General features: G+C 40.1%; 1 pseudogene across 1 annotated transcript in view; it reads right to left on the bottom strand.

The window, feature by feature from the left end:
• LOC146606799 (UDP-N-acetylglucosamine transferase subunit ALG13-like) overlaps positions 1-19,299 on the bottom strand; it is a 41,530-nt pseudogene extending 22,231 nt beyond the window's left edge. Inside the window, exons 1-5 of the transcript XR_014905387.1 lie at positions 19,270-19,299; positions 19,082-19,127; positions 16,057-16,125; positions 15,831-15,941; positions 15,576-15,701 (exon numbers count right to left, since the gene is read on the bottom strand). The product of XR_014905387.1 is annotated as a UDP-N-acetylglucosamine transferase subunit ALG13-like (transcript). The remainder of the gene's footprint in view (positions 1-15,575; positions 15,702-15,830; positions 15,942-16,056; positions 16,126-19,081; positions 19,128-19,269) is intronic.
• Between the last annotated feature and the right edge of the window lie 4,876 nt (positions 19,300-24,175).

Below are 24,175 nucleotides of genomic sequence, written 5' to 3' on the forward strand. Positions count from 1 at the left end.
GAGATGTTAAATAATTTGGAATAAATTATGGGAAAAAGTAGGAGTTTAATGGGTTTAGAATAAACCTGCAATGATACTTGTCTCTGTGATGCTGAATACTTTATTACTTTCATGATCTATAGTTGGTTGCAAATGTGAAGTTGTTTTAAATTTTAAGACTTTGTCTTCTGTGATACAGGAGCTGGGAGTTAAACAAGTTGAACATTTAAGTGCTGACTAATGTTTTACACAGGGTTACAGCTTGGAGTGAAGCTGCTCCAAGGGACAAACCCTGGAGATTGTTTTAGGGAGACTGTGCGACACTCTTTTACATGTCTCATTGGGGAGTTGACACGTGGCGAAAGCCGTGTGGCGAGAGGAGTGTCATTTTTTCAATTTGTAGATGTCGTGAGGTGCCATGACGAGAAGGAGTGACTGAGAGGATCGCCCACAAAATGGAACTTGAGGGAGCGTGCCAAGCTCCAAAAAGTGACAGCGCAGAGGAGGTCCAGCGATGGACTTGTGGTTCTGTGAACAGCACAAATACAAGGTGACTGTAAAATAACTAACAGCACTTTTTCCACAAGTGAAGCCAGTAACTTACTATCCTAAAAGATTAGCTCTAGTTGCTCGTGCTTTACCTCCATGCGTGAGATCAGTATGTGCAGCAGCTTAAGCTGTACAATGTTTCAATGGTTTATTTCACCTTTTGACATTGTTAGTTCCACACGAGGTAGATGTTTACTATCGCAGACTAAACTTACATTTCTGTCACCTACAAGACACTTGTCTTTAATGTTACTGTTACTCTCACAACCACACATATTACCATAAAGTGGTGCAGAATTCTGAATCTGTCCAACCCTTTTTGCCAACGGAGGAAGGGCACTTCTCATGAGTGTAGAGAGCGCGAGGAGAAGACGTGTAAGCTGAGGAATGACTTAATAGATGTGCCACTCGTTGAGGGAAAGGTTTGGTTTGCTGATGATTTGAGTTTTACAATAGCAGAGGGACAGACTAGAACACGTTTTACTGTAGCAGACAGTGAGAGAGAGTTATCTATGTAGGACAACTAGCATGTGTCATATTTGCTTGAGCAGCAGAGATGCTAGCCTTAACGGAAGCGTGTAAAGCTGTAGAGAGACAATATACACTGATAGGCAGTAGACATTTGCTACTGTACATTTTTCTGTAGTGCAGTGAGTGAGACGCGGTGTGACAACCTCTACAGGGAAACCTGCAGAACACACCAAACTTTTGCAAATTCTGCTGGAGGCAGCGTTGTTAACCAGTGGAATTGCCGTTTGTAAATGTGCAGCACACATGTGAGGGAAAGATCCAGTTGCATTAGGGAAAGTTTTTGCAGATAAGATCACAAAAGAGGCAGCTGTAGTTAAACATGGTGTTAACCTTTTATCAGTACAGCATCAGCAGACATGCAGGCCCACTCACCTACAGCAGGAAAACAGTTGTGACTTACAGAGGGAGCAAGCTTGCAGGATGATTTTTTATCTGTGTGATACACCAGTACTGTCTATAATTTGTATAAGACTGCTGCTATATTGAGCCATTGGCTATGCCATGTCTCAAACAGGAGGGAGATGAGCAGTCGTTATACTCACTCTAGGATTATTAAATACTTTAAAAAAAAACTTTTTTGCAGAGAGAACTAATGGAACAGTAAAGTTAAGATTTAGGAAGACAGGCAGGACATGGTTAGACTGTATAGAATAAGTACATGAGGATTACTCCAACAGAGAACGGTCTGACTCTTTGAGATTACACATGTTAGAGCATTTAGAGTTCCAGTCTTCTGTAGTGATGATAGAAAAGCAGAAGAGAGAGCATATTAGCAGATTAGATGCTTGAAAATGTTTAAAAGTAAAGTAGTCATGAGAACAAATGATCTGCCAGATGATTCTGTTTCTTCGCAGGAGCAGAGCCTGAAGTCTGGAGATTGGATGATGATAAGGCCATGGAGAGGAAGTGCTGGTCCAGTCCACGATGGGAAGGTCCATATCGGATGCTGCTGACGACGACTACAGCAGTGAAGATTGCTGGAAGGAACACTTGGATATATCAAGCGCACTGCAAGAAGGTGACACACGTCCAGGCCAGCTCGGAGTAAGTGGCAGGAAGACCGGGAACAAAGGGGGGGGGAAAGCCTCCAGGGCCCCTCGTCTCAATCCGGTGAAGAAACCAACTGAGCCACAGGTACTCATCAGAATGGCTGGGAATGTGCTGTGCGTCTTCTTGTGCCTGTGGACCCTGAGTGGGATGACAGGGAGCGCACTGGAACAGAGCAAACCACACCCAGTACCCGCATGGGTTTTCAACAACTACTGGTGGCAGTTTAAGAACACAACCGCTCACATAAAGAACGAGACCAATGGTTATGCTTGTGATGCCACTGGCTACACATTCTTCTGGACTGTGGCCCTATAGCATCACTGAGAGCGAGACAGTTTGTTTGGTTGCTTTGGCAACACATCCAGGAACACTGCCAACTTTTCAATTCCTCTGAACCTGAATGGAAGGTTGATTCACCAGTAGCTGGGAAGGTGAACTGCTCTGGTGAGACAGACCTGCTCGTCTGACTCAAAGAATATGACTTGTTGCAGGACATTATACAGTTAAACGAACTGGAAACAGGCCAATTGCCTATGTGTACGAAGGACAATGGATTAGCCCAAGTTGGAGATTAACCATGGAACATGGCAACATCACTTATTCTTTTGTCTTTTGCAAGAAGGATGTAAACAGAGAAGCCTTTTGTCTACATTTACATCATGAACACTTGAGGTTTTGAGCCAAGAAGATCAAAACAGCTTGATCCAATTTCCTTTACAAAGCTTTTTCTGTGGTGACAACAGGACAGGAGAAGAGTTGTAAATGCAGATAATTCACAAGTTGACTCTAACCCCCACAGGATGCCTACAGTGAGAAGATTTGGGAGGTTGATAGGAGTCATAAAGAAGGGTGTTGGCTAGGCTGCAGCTTTGAAGTTAGCTGAGAGCCATATGGACAAACATTAAAGTCAACTGATGCGTTTAAATACCTATGTCTGTATACAGTTGGATTGTAGTGACATATGATTTTTGAGAATGATGATTCTTCTTGTTTGACCTTTGACATTCAGTTGTGTACTTGAAGAAATACATGATGAATTGCACGACAGGAGTAGATCCGCCACAAGACTGGATAGCTTGGTTACTGTCTGGTCCTTGGTGGCATCTTCTTTTGAAAATATTAATTCCTGTTTTTGAACTGTTGATATTGATTTGCTTATGTATAGGATGCATTTTACCGTGTATAAGATCATTGCTAACTAAAATGATTTCTGATACATTTGTTAATTATGTACTCTTACAGCAATATGAAATGACTGAAATTACTGACATGACAGAAGCCTGTGTATGAATGAAAGCTACACTGACACTGTCTAAACAAAGGGTGCATAAGTTGAAATTTAAGTATACAATGACAAAAAGGAGGGAAATGTTAAGTCTAATTGTTGAATGTTGCCATTGTGTTTCTTAAATTTGTATAGTCTTAGTTTAAGCAGTAGGATCAAGCCATTCCTTTGATCCTGACCACCTCTCCAGCCACTCTGTGCTGGGGGAGGTTTTATTGTAGATACATCCTAACTGAAAGATCTGTTTCTTTTGATGTAGGCTTCCTGGGTTTATGACCCTTTTGGTCAGCAGGAGGTCTAACACACACACACACACACACACACACACACACACACACACACACACACACATTCTCACATAACACACACACACACACACACATACACACACACATTCTCACATAACACACACACACACACACATTCTCACATAACACACACACACACACTTACATACAGTCCTTGTCTTGTAACCAAAGGGGGGTTGCAAGGGGAGGTGCTTTGTAAACTATTGTTTGAAGTTTGTCAATAAAAGGCAGCGAGAGGAGGCCACCATTTGGGGTTCTTTGTCGTGCTGGACACAGATGAGGCCTCCCTTGTGCAAATAATGGATCGATCGACTGTCTTGTTTTCTTCATGATGAATAAGTCTCTAGAATTAGCGGGGTTTGTGGAAACACAGACCCAACATAAACGGCCGTGAAATTGGACGGTCTAGCCTTCTGATTAGCGTCACCGCTGTCTCGGTGGAGTTTAATAAACTCAGCCGTCTGATCCTTGCTATCTAAAGTATAACAGGACACTGGCGTAAATTCTCAACTGTCTCATACTTCTGTTTAATCAGTTTTCTGTTTGACGTTTAGTCAGCTGTGTAAAAATCAAGGAGGAACCCACCCAGGGGATTAATAAAGTTTTATTTTATCTAATCTAATAACTTTAATCTCAGCCAAACCGATTTACTCACGAACAAACAAAACACTGAAAAAAGCCCAACAATAACATTTTTAGGTTGTCTAAGTGACTTATATATTACGTTTAACCCGAGCAGCGAAAGTCCGCGGTGATCTGAAAATGATGTGCCGGGCGTTGTGCCGTTCTCGGCTGCATCAGTAACCCTCGAGCTCCCGGCTAGCTTTCGAGCTGGTGGGTAGCAGACGTCTCCGAAAACGGCGAAGCACTTATGCAAATATGCGATATCTTGATAAACCGAGCAGATATTTGATGTTTACAGAGCTACTTTCTCGCCTGAAAATACGTTAAAAGTTTATTTTGTGACCCAGAAAGATTAGTATGAGTAATTTTAAAACTTAGTAGCGGCCGCCATTGTTGGAAACTGGAGTTTGGCTGGGCCGCGCTATGAATTCTGGGATATGGTAAGCCACGAAGGATACACCCGACCCATCCTTCAAATTCGGGGAAAAGGAGGACGCATTTGTTGGCTGCATTCGGAGGAGTCTACGAATTTGGACAGCCTTCGGCGCGTCGCTGTGACGTAATCGGTCTACAAATGCGGCCTCAGGAGGGTGCAGCCCATGAATTTGGACACGACCTTTGTCCCGACTGCCGTTAGACCAAAACCAAGAGAAGAAGAGAGCTCGGCGCGTCACAGGAACAGGAAGTGCTCAAAGTCCAAGCACCACCACCTTCAGAGGTTGCGATCTCTGGAGGATGACGTTGGACAGGCGCTTTAGGCCTGCTGTACAGGTTTTTGATTGGACGAACAATGTTTAGAGCTGTTCTCTGTCCAGCTTGTCGCCGCCCACCGAGACAAGGCGGAGCAGAGATGGCAGCTGCAGTCTGTGGCGCGGTCGCAATAATATTCTCCTGAAGTCTGAAGCAGGAAGTTGATCTTCCCCGGGTCTGAAACGAGACGCTCAGACTGCGAGGCAGCAGCGCCAACCACTGAGCTACCCTGGCACCGCTGTCACACACGCGATGATGTCACCTTCAAGCTACGCTGCGGGACGTACCTGCTGGCTGTAGCTGAAGTTCACGTCTGATCTCGTGGGAGAGTCAGCCACGCCTCCTTCCTGCTCATCCTTTCAAAATAAAATAAAAACAGACTGATTACAGCTTCATGGGGTCACTGATCACATGACCTCTTCACACGTGCGAATAAAAGGGCGTTGAAAGGCTGCTCCAACGGAACTTATTGTTTTCGGAGGAAAACACAACAATATGAAACAGGAAAGTACCGCAGTGTAATCCATTTATTTCAACAAAGTAACTGTATTCTGAATACCACCTTTTTAAACGGTAACTGTAACGGAATACAGTTACTCATATTTTGTATTTTAAATACGTAACGGCGGTACATGTATTCCGTTACTCCCCAACACTGTCCGTGTTCCACATGTTGCATTCGCAGATTCTCATTTTCACTGAACAATCGTCTCTTTCCGCCTGGTCTTCTGTCTCTGTGCTTCTGTAACATAAAGAACGAGCTGACATTTTTCTCACAACACCAGCAATCAGCTCAGCAGGCCCTCAGATTACCTGCATGCATCCTCCTACTCACCTGTCAGCGGTTGTTTAACACCTGCTGCTAATTCAAGAAACACGCCCACGTTACCTGGTGATAGACTTGTAGTCAAGACCACCTAATCCGAGACCAAGACAAGACCAAGACCAGAGGGTATCGAGACCAAGACAAGACCAAGACCAGAGGGTATCGAGACCAAGACAAGACCAAGACCAAGTTGAGACAAGACCAAGACCGAGTCAAGACGAGACCAAGACCAAGACCGAGACCGAGACAAAAAAAGTCTTTAAACTGCAGCCAGATGCTATTCTATGCAGGACACCTTAAACTAGTTTTTTATTTAAGCAGCAAGGTAGAACAAAGTCGGGCCTGTATCAAGACACAGGGACTAAACCCCAATTCAACCAGACCCAGAACTGATCCGGAATTAAAACAGGACTACAACAGTTCAAAATCAGGACTACTGAGGACTTAACCAAGACAGAACCAGAATCAGAACTAGATGATAGTAGCACTAAAAAATCATCATAGACCTGCACTACACTTATTTTTTAATTCTACCAAAGTACAATATTTAGATTGAGAAAAGTTTATATAATTATTTAGCCTTGTTGTGCAAACAAGCCTGCATAACTTAATAAATATAGAATTTGAAAAGTAACAAATGGTATCTAAAAAGAAACACTAGGTACGAGATACATGTTCTGATGAGTTTTGGCAAACAACCATTTGACTAACATGTGTGTCTCACCTGCTCTTTTTCATCTCTGTTCTGTCCTCATTCTCTCTCTCTCCCTCTCTGTTTCTCTCTCTCCCTCTTTGTGCTGACAATCAAGCCAAACACCAACATCATCAAATATACAGTTGAAACCAGATATTTATGTACTCTTCAGATAAAAACACAAACACTTTTTTAATTGTAACATCAAATCAGACTAAATGTTTATTTTTTTTTAAAAAAAAACACATTTGTTAACTTTAAGAGTAAAGAGAGAAACTATCTGTATTTCTTAATTGCAAATGGCACCAAATTGTATTCAAAATTGAGCCACACTTATGGAGCTCGACAATTCTTTTCCTGATGTTTTGGTTGACATCTCTTTATTTTTCCCATGTCACAGAAACAGGCTCTGTGTTTTGCCTTATATGCATCCACAGGTGTGCCACCAATTTACTCACATGGACTCTACTAACCTATCAGAAGCTTCTTCAGCTCAGAATGGAATCGTCTGGAGTTTTCTTATTAATTAACAATAAACTTAGTGTATATGTACTCCTAAATTTGATGAAAGTGATTAAAATAGACAGTTCCCTCTTTTTATTCTGACATTTAACTAATTCAAAAGATATTTCAACATTTATTTATCTAAAACAAAAGTTTACTCTAAATTGATGTTTAACAGTAAAAAAAAGTTTTTATGTTTTCTCCATAAAGTGTATGTAAATATCTGGTTTCAAGTGTGAATATACTGCTGTGTATTGAAAATCCTCTTGTTTTGCATAGATATACTAAACAACATCCAAAGCATAATATATAAAATAACATCTACCTGAGTTTTTTCTTTGAAAGAAGCTCCTTATGTCCATTGTTGTGTTCATCAGTACACAATTGAAACCGATTTAGAGAGTTTGTTTAGCCGTGGAGGCAGGGGCGGAGCGTGGGGGTGGCTTACTGGGCTTAAGCCCGGGTTGTTTTGTCAGAAGCCCGGGGTATTTTGGAGTGTAATTTTTTCATAGTTAGATACCTGGCTGACAACTGTATAAAACAAAAAGTACACACAATATTCGAAGCACATAGTGCACACTGTGGGAATTTACGACTGTGCGTGAATCCCCCCCTGATATTGGTATGATCCAAGCTCAGGCACTAAGCGACTGAGCGAGGGGGCGGGGCAGCTGCTGCCCGTGAGTGCGGTGTTGGAGAGACGGAGCCAGCCATACTAAGGAGAGCTTAAGTTTGACCAGGTACCAAAGAAAATCATTCGTACTGTACAAATAATGTATATATGACGGTGCATCACGAAAGATTGATATCAAACTGATCACTTGACCAATATTACGTTACTTGCTCTTCAAGTGAATCAACAAATGGCGAAATGAAAAGCCGAACAAATGCTATTTTTTTTAGAGAGTCTTAGCTTACGTGTGTTTATTTCATATTTTCAGTTCTTACCCTCCCCGACAAAATCGGTTTCAGTTATGTACTGAAACATAAGAATGGACATTCGAGGGTTCTTTCAAAGAAAAAACTCAGGTAAATGTTATTTTATATATTATGCTTTGTATGTTGTTCAGTATATTTATATGCAAAACAAGAGGGATTTCAGTACACAGCAGGATATTCACATTTGAAACCAGATATTCTTCTGACAAAACAACCCGGGCTTAAGCCCAGTAAGCCACCCCCACGCTCCGCCCCTGCCTCCACGGCTAAACAAACTCTCTAAATCGGTTTCAATTGTGTACTGATGAACACAACAATGGACATAAGGAGCTTCTTTCAAAGAAAAAACTCAGGTAGATGTTATTTTATATATTATGCTTTGGATGTTGTTTAGTATATCTATGCAAAACAAGAGGATTTTCAATACACAGCAGTATATTCACACTTGAAACCAGATATTTACATACACTTTATGGAGAAAACATAAAAACTTTTTTTTACTGTTAAACATCAATTTAGAGTAAACTTTTGTTTTAGATAAATAAATGTTGAAATATCTTTTGAATTAGTTAAATGTCAGAATAAAAAGAGGGAACTGTCTATTTTAATCACTTTCATCAAATTTAGGAGTACATATACACTAAGTTTATTGTTAATTAATAAGAAACTCCAGACGATTCAATTCTGAGCTGAAGAAGCTTCTGATAGGTTCGTAGAGTCCATGTGAGTAAATTGGTGGCACACCTGTGGATGCATATAAGGCAAAACACAGAGCCTGTTTCTGTGACATGGGAACATCAAGAGATGTCAATCAAAACACCAGGAAAAGATCTGTGGAGCTCCATAAGTGTGGCTCAGTTTTGAATACAATTTGGTGCCATTTGCAATTAAGAAATACAGATAGTTTCTCTCTTTACTCTTAAAGTTAACAAATATGTTTTTTTTAAAAAAAATAAACATTTAGTCTGATTTGATGTTACAATTAAAAAAGTGTTTGTGTTTTTATCTGAAGAGTTTGTAAATATCTGTATATTTGATGATTGTCAGCACAAAGAGAGAGAGAGGAACAGAGAGGGAGAGAGAGGAGAATGAGGACAGAACAGAGATGGAACAAGAGCTGGGGCCCGTTCTTCGTACGTCGCTCACTACATCCAAGATCAAACCATCGCGCTAACCGTGAGCTCGCTAATCCGGTTCCCCGAACACACCTGTTGTCGACGATTAGTACTGCTGGACGCAGTAATGTGACATCACTGGGTGTCGTAAAAGGGGCTACGCATCGATAGTAGAAACATTGATCGGCAACCCGCTGATTGGTCGGCGAAAATGTCGAAGGGGCGCGCTCGGTATTTTCCGGCAGCAGAGCAAGAACTCTTGATTGAGGGATTTCAGGAGTTTCAGAGTTTAATTAAAACGCAAGGGAACACTGCAAAGGCTGCAAAAGCAAGGAGTGAGGGCTGGCAGAAAGTTGCTGACAAATTAAACTCGTAAGTAATTTAATCATAACAATAATAATGGAGTGGATTGATATAGCGCTTTTCAAGGCACCCAAAGCGCATGACAATACCACTATTCAGTCACTTTATTATTTAGTCATAGATTTATTATATTACACTATATTATCCAATATTATATTACATTATATTATATTGTTATATTATATCCCCTTTCACATTAGAGCCACAACAGGACCCACTAGAACATGGGAACAAGTAAAAGTGGAATATAAGAATATCCTACAGAATGGTAATATTTATCGCTTATATTGCTTTTCGTCTCTTGGAAAGAGACCCTGAAATAATCTGTTTGTTTGTTCATAACAGCAACCAAGAAAAGGGCGGAGCAAAAAAAGACAGGTGGTGGTCCTGCACCCCCTCGTCAACAAGTTGGTTAAGTGAATAATACCCTCACGGGAATATCGATATCTCTCTATGAGCACACTGTCGCGCTGAGCTAAAGGATCCTGTCTGTCCCGCAATATACGCTGGATTCTGAGGACTCTCCTTATCAATCTTGCACCTTCCTCAATGGGTGGCTCGCGTAAACGGACAGGACATGGCTGCGACAGACTTCCCAAATCCACCTTCGCTTTTATAGCCGTGGTCTCTCATCTTGATTACACGAAGTAATTTACAATTACTACTCTGAAATATGAATTACATCTGTAATAATCACATACATGTAATAGAATGTTAATAGTACATTTCCCGTTTTTAGGATATGACCTGTATGTATCTGTGTGAAATCAATAAAAGGATCAAGTGCTGCATTATCTTTAGTTACATTGATGTTATTTATTTATGTTGAAACAGTGGTGGAATATCGCTGTTGCTTTCGTATAAATGAAGCGGACATACCTGCGTGGCCGCGATCTAATCCTGTTTACATAAAGTAAACCTGCTCCCGAGCAGGTTTACGCTTACGGCTCTGTTGCTATGACAGCAAGTCCCGGATGAGCTTCGGGGAACCGAACGATCCAAGATCACGCGAAATCGTCAACAATCTAATCCAGCTAACTTACCTAGCGAGGTACGAAGAACGGGCCCCAGGTGAGACACACATGTTAGTCAAATGGTTGTTTACCAAAAGTATCACTGTATCATAGGTCCTCATGTATCTCGTACCTAGTGTTTCTTTTTAGGTTTGTTATTTTTCAAATTCTATATTTATTAAGTTATGCAGGCTTGTTTGCACAACAAGGCTAAATAATTATATAAACTTTTCTCAATCTAAATATTGTACTTTGGTAAAATTAAAAAATAAATGTAGTGCAAGTCTATGATGATTTTTAGTGCTACTATCATCTAGTTCTGATTCTGTCTTGGTTAAGTCCCAAGTAGTCCTGATTTTGAACTGTTGTAGTCCTGTTTTAATTCTGGATCAGTTCTGGGTCTGGTTGAATTGGGGTTTAGTCCCTGTGTCTTGATACAGCCCTGATTTTGTTCTGCCTTGCTGCTTAATTAAAAAACTAGTTTAAGGTGTCCTGTATATGTGATATATATTTTTCCCTATATGAAGTCATTCTTTTTTGAACAAAACTCAAAACAGAGCCTATTAATCTTTCAGTCATTTCTACCCCCCCCCCAAGGGAAAAAAAAAAATCCCACATGCATACTACCCTTTTGGGCTAAGCCCCGGGTGTTTCAAATGTCTGGCTCCGCCTCTGCGTGGAGGGTAACAACTGAAAATATGAAATGTAAGCTAAGACTCTCTAAAAAAATCAGCATTGCTGTTCGGCTTTTTATTTATCCATTTGTTGATTCACTCGAAGAGCAAGTAACGCAACCAAGTGATCAGTTTGATATCAATCTTTTGTGATACACCGTCATATTTACATTATTAGTTCAGTACGAATGATTTGCTTTGGTGCCTGGTCAAACTTAAGCTCTCCTCTGTCTGCAGCAAACTCGCAGGCAGCAGCTTCTCCCCCCTCGCTCACATGGGTGCTGTGCTCAGTCGCCCAGTGCCTGAGCTCGGATCATACCAAAATTAGGGGGAATTTACGACGGTGCACTCTGTGCTTCGTGTGTTGTTTTTGTTTTATACAGTTGTCAGTCAGGCATCTAACTAAAAAATTACACTCCAAAAGACCCCATGCTTCTGAAAAAATGACCCGGGCTTAAGCCCAGTAAGCCACCCCCCCGCTCCGCTGATGGTTAACTCCAAATCTTCCGAACACTATGTCGATTTGAGAACGCAAGACCGAAACAGCGAGACCAAGACCGAGACCAAGACAAAAGTCCGTCGAGACCAAGACGAGACCAAGACCACGTAAAAGTGGTCTCGAGACAAGACCGGTCTCGAGACATCCAACTCTACCTGGTGATAGTCACAATTTAACTGGGCAGCCGGTGCTCGATATAAAGCAATGTCAGCGCATTTTTCTGCACAAGATAAGTAAATATAGTTTTTTTCCCGAATGCAGAGCTGCTGGAGCTTGTTTCCCAACAGAGCACTTTATAGGCAAACCTACTTTATCAGCGGCTGATGTCCAATCACCGGCACAGCTTTGAAACCTCACCTGAATTTGAGCTCTCAGTGGTTAAACGCTGGACTTAATTCACTCAGGTTTTGTTTGTCGGGTCACGTTTACTTCGCTGTTTTATTCACAACTGAGCAAATTGGTTTGGCTGAGGTTAAAGTTACGTTTCATAACTGCACAGTTTTAGAGATGTTTGATGGTTCACTGGCACATGTGTTAGACTGAACCATTCGCTTTTCTTTATCTGGTGTGTTTTGGATTTAACAGTGAATTTTAAGATTGAACTGACTTTTAAAAAGAGAAGGCGCATTTCCACTGAGAGGAGCAGAGTTTGCAACAGCATGTTCATCATCAAGACTGCAACCTGGACAGAAATATTATATCATCTGTTTTTTAATAGTTATTCAACTGTATTCTAAGCACCAGCAATCTGTTAGAATTTTTAGAGTTTACTTAACTAAAAATAAACGAGGTTAACATACAATTTGTGTGATTTTTTTTCTTTTCTTTTTTTTCTTTTTCGGTCACATGATGTTTAACTGTCAAAGGCTTGTTACAAACTATGAAACACATGGTGCAGACTTCTGGATGTTAGAAGAAAACTAATACTGCTCATGAATGAGACTAAAGGCAGGAAGGTGTCCTTTAAAACTAAACATGTTAATAGGACCTCCCTATTTATATCATAGTTTATGATATAGCACGTGTATTTCAGTAATAGCCTACTTATTTCAGTGTAGTGGTGAACAGTCACACAGCTCACGTGGGCGTTATCTGTGATACTCCTTAACTATAATTTATCCAAGTTAACTTCAGTTAACCATTCAGACAGTTCTTTTGCAATGAAAACCATAAACACCCATGCTCCTGGTAGGTTTCCGCTGTGTCAGCTGTTTACATTATAGGTGCTTATGCAGTAACCATGGTAACCACGGACTCTGAGCGGCTGGATCGACAGAGGTCAGACAACAATTTTACATATATGATCTTCAAACAGGACACAGCCATTATCCGTCCTGGCCTCATATCAAATGTGAACGCAGACTGAGTCTATGTTTGACATTTGCTTTATATCTAATCTTCCTCTCAAACATTTAAACAGCAGCGAGTCTGCAGCTGAGGGAACACAAACTCAAATTGTCGGAACAGGTTTGCTCGTTTCTTGCGTGTATTCATTTGGTGATTTATTAAATGTGTAACTGTTATTCTAATCTGCTGCTGAGTCTCTTACGCTGATGAAAATGCAGAAAACACAGATCACGAACACCTGTTCAACCAATCACTTTCATTCCACTTTGATCTGCGACAAACTGACGGTTCATCTCTGTTACAGTGTTGCGTTAGACTGCTATATTTTTTTGTTCTTTATGCTGTAGATTTTCACGTCTCTGGAATAGTTGGCAGTAATAAGGATGATCTTCTGTAAAATCATATTGATATGACCCGTGACATATTCGTACATGTCAGTTAGACTAGTCAGCTGGGAAACTGTGTTAACTCATAGAGCTGAAGATATCGTGGATATGCTGACCTCGCTCCGTGGTGTACAGGTCCGTTTACCCTCATGATTACTATTCACAATAAAAATATTAGCCGAACATCATGAAGTCTGTATGTGTTTCATAGTGTCGAACAACCTTTGTACAGTTAAAGCCAGCAGTTACTACATGACGGAAACACCAACATTATCTCATTTATACGTTTATACGCAGGTCAAGCTGATTACTGAACAAAAACCCAAAGATCAGCTGTTAATCGAATTTATTTGCTCTCTCTCCTCCTTAAACATGTTTTTAATGTTAGTCATAATTCCGAATTGGCGACTGAAACACGTAGGACACATAAGAACATCAGGAAAAAAAACCCGATAAATATAACCTCAGTAAAAGAAGTCAGTGTCAGCGGGGGTTATTACAGCTGTGTACCGGGGCCTGCGCTTTGTCAGTGATAATAACAGCTCGATTGCTTGCGAGACGAGCGGGTCTATCCCACGCTTTGCCGTGAGACTGGGCAGACATCTCCGAAATCATCGAAGCACTTTTGCAAAGAGCAAAGTGCTAGAAACAATGGCCACCAGGCCAAAGCAATGGTTTTGACTCGATCAGTGTTAACCCTGCCCACTGAGTTTGATGGGTGAGGTTGACAGATAAAATTATTTCATGGTGAGACCTGAAGGAGTCAACTGTGCCAAAATGAATAAATTAAATAATTACTTAAATGTGTCAATAATTAATTAAAATGTGAAATAAATAAATAATTAATTAAATGTGTCAATAATTATTTAATTACATGTGTCGTAAATATTTATGTACCGTAATTACCGTAATTGTCGGGCTATAAGCCGCTACTTTTTGCACAAGCTTTGAACCCTGCGGCTTTTAGTCAGGTGTGGGTTCTCTAAGGATTGTCCATGATTTTTGTGATATTGTAAGAGGATTTGTTTTGTTTGTTCCGCTGTTGTACGGCACTACGTTGCCTGGCGGAAGGGCATGTGATCAGACACACAGTATCGGGGTTCAAGAGTGGTATGTTGGTCACATGTCCGTCCGCCAGGCAACGTAGTGCCGTACAAAGTAGCGCGAAAAACAAACTTCAAAGTAGCGCTACACGTTCAGCGGGAGGCGTGCATCACGAGCGGTGATAAACTTGCGAAAAGCAAGTTATGCTCAACTCCACCAGTGGATTCTGACAGCGTGGAAAAGTGTGAAAACATCCACGATCACCAACGGATTTCGAAGGGCTGACCTGCTGCATGATGGAAAGGAGGACACCGCCACGGCCCTTCTGAGGGTGTTCGACTCTGACAACGAGGATTTCTTTGGTTTTGAAAGTGACAACGAAGGAAAGAAGCGGAGAGTGGATGACGAAGCCACCCTGAGCCTGTTCGTTTCCGACACTGGAGAAGAGGACTTTGGTGGTTTTAGTGCGCAGGAAGAAGAGAAAGATGGTGGTGAATGACTGACTTTTCTTCTTGTTAAAGCCGTGTCACTGCACCTGAGCCTAAAAGGTAGTCTGAATCTATTTTTTTTGGTGTGCTGTAGGTAGGTTATTGTTATGTACTACATTTGTTACTCATTTATGAAGCACAGTACATGTTTCGTACTTGTAATTACCGCTACTTGTACATATGCCTAAAAAGTTATGCAAATATGTACTCCTAACTTGTTTTCAAAATATTAATAAAAGGGGTGTGTCTCCAAACAGCCATCTCTTTCCTGACAATTCCCTTTGTGCATATTCTCTTACATATGATAAGTCAACATTGAAACACCTGCGGCTTTTAGTCAGGTGCGGCTAATGTATGTACAAAACAAGATTTTGCCCTGATTTTAGCTTGCGCGGCTAATATTCAGGTGCGCTTTGTAGTCCAGAAAATACGGTAATTATTTCCGATTTTAATTAATTATTGCCACATTTAATTAATTATTTAATGGTGTATTTAATTAATTCATTATGGCAGTCCTGGTGTTCCATACATATGAGCTGACCATGTGACGTAGAAGAATACAAAGACATATTTTGTTGAATGCATTGAAACTGAGAACAAATTTTACCTTTTCCATGGCCACTTTGTGAATCATTTGTCCCAAATGTTCTGCTTCATCCTTTGAATCATCTTTAGATTCATCCTGTGTGGGTCTGCTATCATGTGTCCCATCCTTTTCAGATGCTGCCGCCATCTGTTTTAAGAGAAGACAACAATATGTTTGGCTCATTTTTGATAGATAGATTGTGGAAGCAGTGAAACTGAGGATGAATTTCACATCTCTTTGTGGCATAGGACACCCAGTTTTGTTTTTCATGGCTACCTTAGGAATCCTTTTACGTTCTTGTTCTTCCTCCTCTTCTGAATAGCCTTCAGATTCATCCTGTGTGGGTTTCCAGTCATCTGTCCCATCATCGTCAGATGAGCTAACAGACTGTTATTAGAGCAGAAAAATATATATTTTGCTCATTTTCCATGGATGTGTGAAAACAACATATTTACATCGTTAACTACAGGAGAAGAAACTTAGCTGGATTTTTCTTGCCCACCTTAGGAACCCATTCTCTTGCTTCACTCTCCTCCACACCTGTCCTATCGCTTTTAGAAAAGATCACCATCTGTTTTTAGAAAAGTAACAAAACAAAACATAGAAAATAAAATAATTTCCAACAGTGCATTTTGAGATCTAAGCATCCCAGAAACTGCACAGACATATGTCAGACATAACTTAAAACCACCAGTATAGGTTTATCAAGGCCCGAGGGGAAAAACTACGTTTCCCACAAAATATTATGTTACTTAATGGCAGACATGCATCCTTTTTTTTTTTTTTTTAATTTTGTTTTTAAAATTTTGGTCGCCAACGGAGAGTGTTTGGTAGCGCTGTCCTCAGAAAACACCGTTTGTACTGTTTCGAATCATAACTCTGGTTTTACGTGGCCTATTAACACAATTAAGAGAATATCATTTGAAGTCCGCACTTTCAACACAAGTTGAAATGGAGACTGGGGATGTGTCCCAATTCAGAGACCGCACGCTTGAAGTACGCATTTTGAGTGCGATTACGTCACCGCCACGTGACGACTGTCCCAACTCGAAGTGTACTTCAAATGCGCCGTCGATTTCCCCAAATATCAAGCGTGGTCCGGTGCACGCTTCGTGGTCCCATATATCCCACAATTCATAGCGCGGCGGTGGGTGTGGATAATTTTGCTGCAAAATACGGCAGAAGGCAGCGGCCGAAGAGTAAACTGTCAAAAGTAAGTACTGAATACTATGCCACTTTTTTTATGTGCGAATGTTTAATAATGAAGAACATGAAAACATTACTGTTGGCCGCATGTCGGCAAAGTTGTGTGACATTAGTGATGTTTGTACTTTCAGCGTTAACTTGGTTTTAAAGCCTCTACTTCTAAATATATATATAGTTGACCTTAATCTTACAGAGAATGTGATGATTTGATAGATAATTAAAATCAGTCGTATATCCACAAACACAACAAGCTGAAAGTCAGTGATGCTGCTCGGTTTGCAGTCCTGAATATCACGGCACAAGCAGGATTCACTGCACTGTTAATGTTAGCTATGTTATATTGCTGCCTCTGTTCGGTGGTGTCGAGCCAAACGGACTTTAACGTGTGTTTGAACGAGCTGACGGTTCACTCGTTAAGCTGAAAGAAAGATGCTTTAATCACAGGAATCACACATGTGTCCACTGTACCATCTGGGAACTCTTCTTGTTTAGCACTCGTAATAACACAAAGACTAAATCCTCCTTTTCTGGTGCTGTTTTGTAGCAGTATGTACGCCTGAGACTGTCACCTGTCTGTCTGTCCTGCACTCTCTCTCTCTGATTGTGTAATAAAAGTCTGAACATGTATTTATAAGTTACACTTGTAGAGGAGGAGGAGGAAGAGCCAGCAGCAGCTGACAGATGGAGAGAATAGACAGCCTGTTCCCTGTTTGTGGTTGACTGCTAGAAAAGTTTACAATAACTAACCGTCTGTCCTGAATCAGTCTTATTAGGTAATGTTAAAATAATTTTATAATAATTTGTGGGAGAAAGTACTCAGGGCCTTCAAGTTACACACTATAAAAGGCAGCAACAAGTTTAACATTCAGAAACCTAAAGTATGTATCAGCAGCAGAATGGACCTAAAAATAAATGTTTGTTTCAGTTCTATGAAGCTTTGAGTATTTTGGATTAGTAGTGTTTGTTGCATCATTTTGCTGTAATTGTTTATATGCTTTATATATTCTGAGGTAAGTTGATCTATAGTGTTACATCATATTCTATAAGGATGTTCTGTGTTTGTATACTTTCTGCCCAGTTTGACCCATTTAGCAGAAGTCAGCCTGTTTAAGGCTCTGATATCTATTTTGTATGACTTAAAGCAGTTATGACATGGTCTGAGTTTCTCACCCAATAAAGGAATATTTCATATATCAGTCTACTCTTCATTCTATCAGAAACAGTTATCACAGCTCGTACATTTTCTTTTTACACATAAAAGTAAGCATTGAGCCAAATGTAATAATGCCAACATATTAAACGAACAATATTTGTCTCTTATGTATAATACTGTCAAAGATACTTGTCTTTGAGTGAAGATTTAAGGTGATAGGAAATATAAATAACTGCAACTTGAATCTTTGACCCAGAGTTCAAGCTCACTGCTGTAATATGTATATAAATATATATATCATAATAATCTGACAATACATATATTATTGGCCATATTATATTTACATTACCACAGTGAGATGATTTTAGTCTCATGAACAACATTAGCTAATTGTTATTTACTAACTAATCTTAAAATGACTGTTCAGTACAGAAATGAAGCCCAACAATCATGTTTTACAGTCCTCTGGTCTCAGCCTCAGATACTCAACTAATCAAAGTGATGTCATGACAAAAATAAATGACCAACAAAACATTTTTTCTCCTTCATTTCTGTCAAACAAAGCTGGATGAAACGTTTCTCGCGGTTAGTATCATGGTTGTTAGGCAACCTGAACAGCACGACGAAGGCTAGACCGTCCCATTTCACAAGCCTCTCACTTCCGCACTTCTCGTACTTATAGTACGTAGTACGCGCACTCAACCGTGCAGACCCTGAATTGGGACACAGCCTGGTATGGCGTTATTTTTGTGCCACTATTCTGAGCGCACGTAAAAATTGAGAGCACATAAAAAAAGTTTGCAGGTACAAGTGTTGCATTTTGAGGAGAAATTTATTTTGAGCGAACAAAAGCTGAATTTTAGTGAACAAAATTCATTCATGCGTGCAAAACATGTTTTCAGTGTTTGCTATTTTCCATACAAACACACACAACAGCAGCCCCTCTCGCTCGGTTTTTGCATTTGCGCTCGCTAACAACGTGTTGCTGGCGCTCTCAATATTTCTGCCCGTGCGCGCTCAACTCTTTCTCTACACCGTTATATTTGTGCCACAAAAACAGCCAGACAGGACAGGGTTAAAAAAAAAACCAACCAAAAACAAGCAAACGAAAAAAACCCGACAAGATACCTGTTTGTACTCATGTAACTTTTGAAAGTTAGCTTCATACCTGAGAGCTGGTACCTTCAAACTCGTCCTCCATGGTGCTTCTATCACTAAAACAATCCGCATAAGGCAAAGACTTTCAAAATAAGACAGGAAACAAGAAACCACTAAACAAAGATGGAGACACGAGACAGATACAGACTAGACACTGAACAGAAACTGCAAACTGCGGTCAAGTGAGCCCTCACTTACGAAGTCGCAGTCAAGCTAGCCGCCCCGCCAGCCGCACCTAAAATGTTGTTGCACTACTCTTACGCATATTACGGTATAGGTGCCGACTGGCTTAGAAACGCAGTGTTTTCTGTCCTGACACTATTTTACTTCACAATCCACTCCCAGTTTTGGTTAATCTCCACTTTCACCCCTGTGATCCACAGCCCAAATTACTGTATGATTCAGAGAAAATTAACAATAAAATTTACCCAATTTACTCAACTATACTTTTAATGTCCTCATCTTTGAGCTCAGATTACAGGAAAACTGAAAGAGGTGACACAGATATCTCACTGGATTCTGACTCTGGGTGACCCCCACTCTGCATGCTGTGATCCACAGCCAAAATTACTGTACAGTTTTTGAGAAAATTGATAGTAAAATCTTCCCATTTTGCTTTACTGTACTCTACATATTGACATCTTTGATCTCCGATTACAGGAAAACTGTAAGAGGTGACGCAGATATTTCACTGGATTATGAATCTAGGCTGTCTCCACTCTGCACCCTGTGATCCACAGCCAAAATTACTGTACGGTTTTTGAGAAAATTGATAGTAAACTTTGCACAATTTACTCTACTGTACTCTATATATTCTCATCTTTGAGCTTAGATTACAGGAAAACTGTAAGAGGTGACGCAGATATCTCACTGGATTATGACTCTGGGTGACCCCCACTCTGCACCCTGTGATCCACAGCAAAAATTACTGTACAGTTTTTGAGAAAATTGATAGTAAAATCTTCCCATTTTGCTTTACTGTACTCTACATATTGACATCTTTGAGCTCAGATTACAGGAAAACTATAAGAGGTGACGCAGATATTTCACTGGATTCTGAATCTAGGCTGTCGCCACTCTTCACCCTGTCATCCACAGCCAAAATTACTGTACAGTTTTTGAGAAAATTCATGGTAAAATCTTCCCATTTTGCTTTACTGTACTCTACATATTGACATCTTTGAGCTCCGATTACAGGAAAACTATAAGAGGTGACGCAGATATTTCACTGGATTATGAATCTAGGCCATCTCCACTCTTCACCCTGTGATCCACAGCCAAAATTACTGTACGGATTTTGAGAAAATTGATAGTAAACTTTGCACAATTTACTCTACTGTACTCTATATATTCTCATCTTTGAGCTTAGATTACAGGAAAACTGAAAGAGGTGACGCAGATATCTCACTGGATTCTGACTCTGGGTGACCCCCACTCTGCATGCTGTGATCCACAGCCAAAATTACTGTACAGTTTTTGAGAAAATTGATAGTAAAATCTTCCCATTTTGCTTTACTGTACTCTACATATTGACATCTTTGATCTCCGATTACAGGAAAACTGTAAGAGGTGACGCAGATATTTCACTGGATTATGAATCTAGGCTGTCTCCACTCTGCACCCTGTGATCCACAGCCAAAATTACTGTACGGTTTTTGAGAAAATTGATAGTAAACTTTGCACAATTTACTCTACTGTACTCTATATATTCTCATCTTTGAGCTTAGATTACAGGAAAACTGTAAGAGGTGACGCAGATATCTCACTGGATTATGACTCTGGGTGACCCCCACTCTGCACCCTGTGATCCACAGCAAAAATTACTGTACAGTTTTTGAGAAAATTGATAGTAAAATCTTCCCATTTTGCTTTACTGTACTCTACATATTGACATCTTTGAGCTCAGATTACAGGAAAACTATAAGAGGTGACGCAGATATTTCACTGGATTCTGAATCTAGGCTGTCGCCACTCTTCACCCTGTCATCCACAGCCAAAATTACTGTACAGTTTTTGAGAAAATTCATGGTAAAATCTTCCCATTTTGCTTTACTGTACTCTACATATTGACATCTTTGAGCTCCGATTACAGGAAAACTATAAGAGGTGACGCAGATATTTCACTGGATTATGAATCTAGGCCATCTCCACTCTTCACCCTGTAATCCACAGCCAAAATTACTGTACGGATTTTGAGAAAATTGATAGTAAACTTTGCACAATTTACTCTACTGTACTCTATATATTCTCATCTTTGAGCTTAGATTACAGGAAAACTGTAAGAGGTGACGCAGATATCTCACTGGATTATGACTCTGGGTGACCCCCACTCTTCACCCTGTGATCCACAGCCAAAATTACTGTACGGTTTTTGAGAAAATTGATAGTAAACTTTGCACAATTTACTCTACTGTACTTTTAATATCCTCGTCTTTAACCTCAGATTACAGGAAAACTGTAAGAGGTGACGCAGATATTTCACTGGATTATGACTCTGGGTGACCCCCACTCTGCACCCTGTGATCCACAGCAAAAATTACTGTACGGATTTTGAGAAAATTGATAGTAAACTTTGCACAATTTACTGTACTATACTCTATATATTCTCATCTTTGAGATTAGATTACAGGAAAACCATAAGAGGTGACGCAGATATTTCACTGGATTATGAATCTAGGCTGTCTCCACTCTGCACCCTGTGATCCACAGCAAAAATTACTGTATGGATTTTGAGAAAATTGATAGTAAAATCTTCCCATTTTGCTTCACTGTACTCTACATATTGACATCTTTGAGTTCCGATTACAGGAAAACTGTAAGAGGTGACGCAGATATTTCACTGGATTCTGACTCTAGGCTGTCTCCACTCTGCACCCTGTGATCCACAGCCAAAATTACTGTACAGTTTTTGAGAAAATTGATAGTAAAATCTTCCCATTTTGCTTTACTGTACTCTACATATTGACATCTTTGAGTTCCGATTACAGGAAAACTGTAAGAGGTGACGCAGATATTTCACTGGATTCTGACTCTAGGCTGTCGCCACTCTTCACCCTGTGATCCACAGCCAAAATTACTGTACGGTTTTTGAGAAAATTGATAGTAAACTTTGCACAATTTACTCTACTGTACTCTATATATTCTCATCTTTGAGCTCAGATTACAGGAAAACTATAAGAGGTGACACAGATATCTCACTGGATTATGACTCTGGGTGACCCCCACTCTGCACCCTGTGATTGCTAACCCAAATTCTGATTTCCCACCTTAAATAGCAGCATTCCTTGTCCTCAGCCAGAAGTTAGGGCTCCACTTGCCACTTTCCACCTCTGCCTTAGCCCAGCGGCTTTACCCTTGGGGTCCCATCTTCTTCACTTCATCTCACCCGTTAGTCTGAGCTCACCGGGACTGAGTGACGCCGAGTAATCGTGACTGTGCCTGCCTTAGGTTGTCCCAGGGTTTCGAGGTGGGATCTTACCCGTCATGGGCTATCCAGCCTTCCATACTCGCCTGATACGGGGGCCAAGTGGGCAGGGGTATGAGGGGAGGGAACACACTGGCTCTGGAGTGTAAGCTGCTTCCTTCATTGCATCTTATATTAAACTATCTCACTTCTGATTCTTTCCTAGAATAATTTCACATATGGCACTTTGTGTATGTGTGTTTTCTATTCATTAATGTAATTATCAGTTATTTTCTCTCTTCATTTTACTTTTTTATCTGTTTGTTTATAACGTTCTACTTTAGTTCTACTAAATCCTGATGTAAAAACAACACCCTTATTTCACGCACACACTCTGCAGTTTGCCTACGCACACACTTCTCTCTCAGACTTCCTTTTATGGGCATGTAACTTCCTGTCACACACACACAGGACGCAGTTTCTCAGAGCAGCTCAAGCTGCTTTTCTGTTTCTCCAGGCTAATCAAACTTATTTTGTATTTACAATCTACAAACCCTCTGTAATTCTACTAACTTTTGATCTAAAATGTAGCATCATTCACACAATGATTTCATAATCCTCTCACACACACACCTTTTTAAATAAACTAAACTCTTTGCATTTGTCAGCATTCACATCACAGCCTTCAACGTGCTCACTTTCACTCAGTACCAGACGCGGAGATGGACATCTCCTTCACCTAACATAAACTAAATTACCATATCAACATACAATTACTGAAATTCAAACTGAAATACACCGTCTGTTTTAATAAAGTCAAAGAGTAAACGGGTGTACCAAGTGTATGTACGTATGTGTTTTTAAACTGAAAGAAAAGAAACTCAAACTCTTATAACATCACTCATGCATCTCTTAAATTAAAAACACTTTCAAACTTTAAAACATCCTACTTTACATCACCAAAGAAATACCTCTCACACCTTTATTCATCATTCAAAACCTTCTAGTCACCGCCTTCACACACTTAAACTGTGACCAGAGTTGAGGAATATAACTCAAAACACACTTTCCTAAGAGTATTTTAGACATGCTTGTCATAATCAGAAAGAGCAAGTAAACAAAAACAAAGAAAAAACGATTGAATACCTCTATTAATTCTCACCGCACACACAAGAAATTAAAAAATAAATCACACCAGCAACTACTGCTGGAGAGAAGTAGTATGTTAGTTTTAAGTATATATAGTGCACTCAATATATTTATATATCTACATCCAAACTTAGTCAATTACTATACATCCACTACGGCAACTCAATACTTTATTTATAGTCCTCTAATGAACATAAATGGCATTTGAAACTCACACTCAACAATGTTTGCAGCAGTATTTGTAAAACCAACTGTGGTTTAAACAGTTCACTGCTTACTAATTTGCATTTTCACACTCACACACACTCCGTCTAAAAATAGCTCCAGCATTGCCTCAGACTCCTTTCACACAGAGATCCCTTATATTACAAAGACGTCTTATATTTACAATTACTGTCAGATCTGTCAGCTTTAGCGCCTAACCAATTTCGACAAATTTAAGTTAACGGTCCAACCGATAAAAGTCCAACTTTTTTGTAATCAATTAACCAGTATCTGTCCAACAGTTTCTGGCCTCATCTCTAAAGTCCCTAACTCAATTTAAAAGTGTCC

This window comes from Diplotaxodon limnothrissa, unplaced genomic scaffold, assembly GCF_057381915.1.
Source record: "Diplotaxodon limnothrissa isolate DT_005_m unplaced genomic scaffold, D_limnothrissa_male_GT1.1 unmapped_scaffold_7, whole genome shotgun sequence".
NCBI lineage: Eukaryota > Metazoa > Chordata > Actinopteri > Cichliformes > Cichlidae > Diplotaxodon > Diplotaxodon limnothrissa.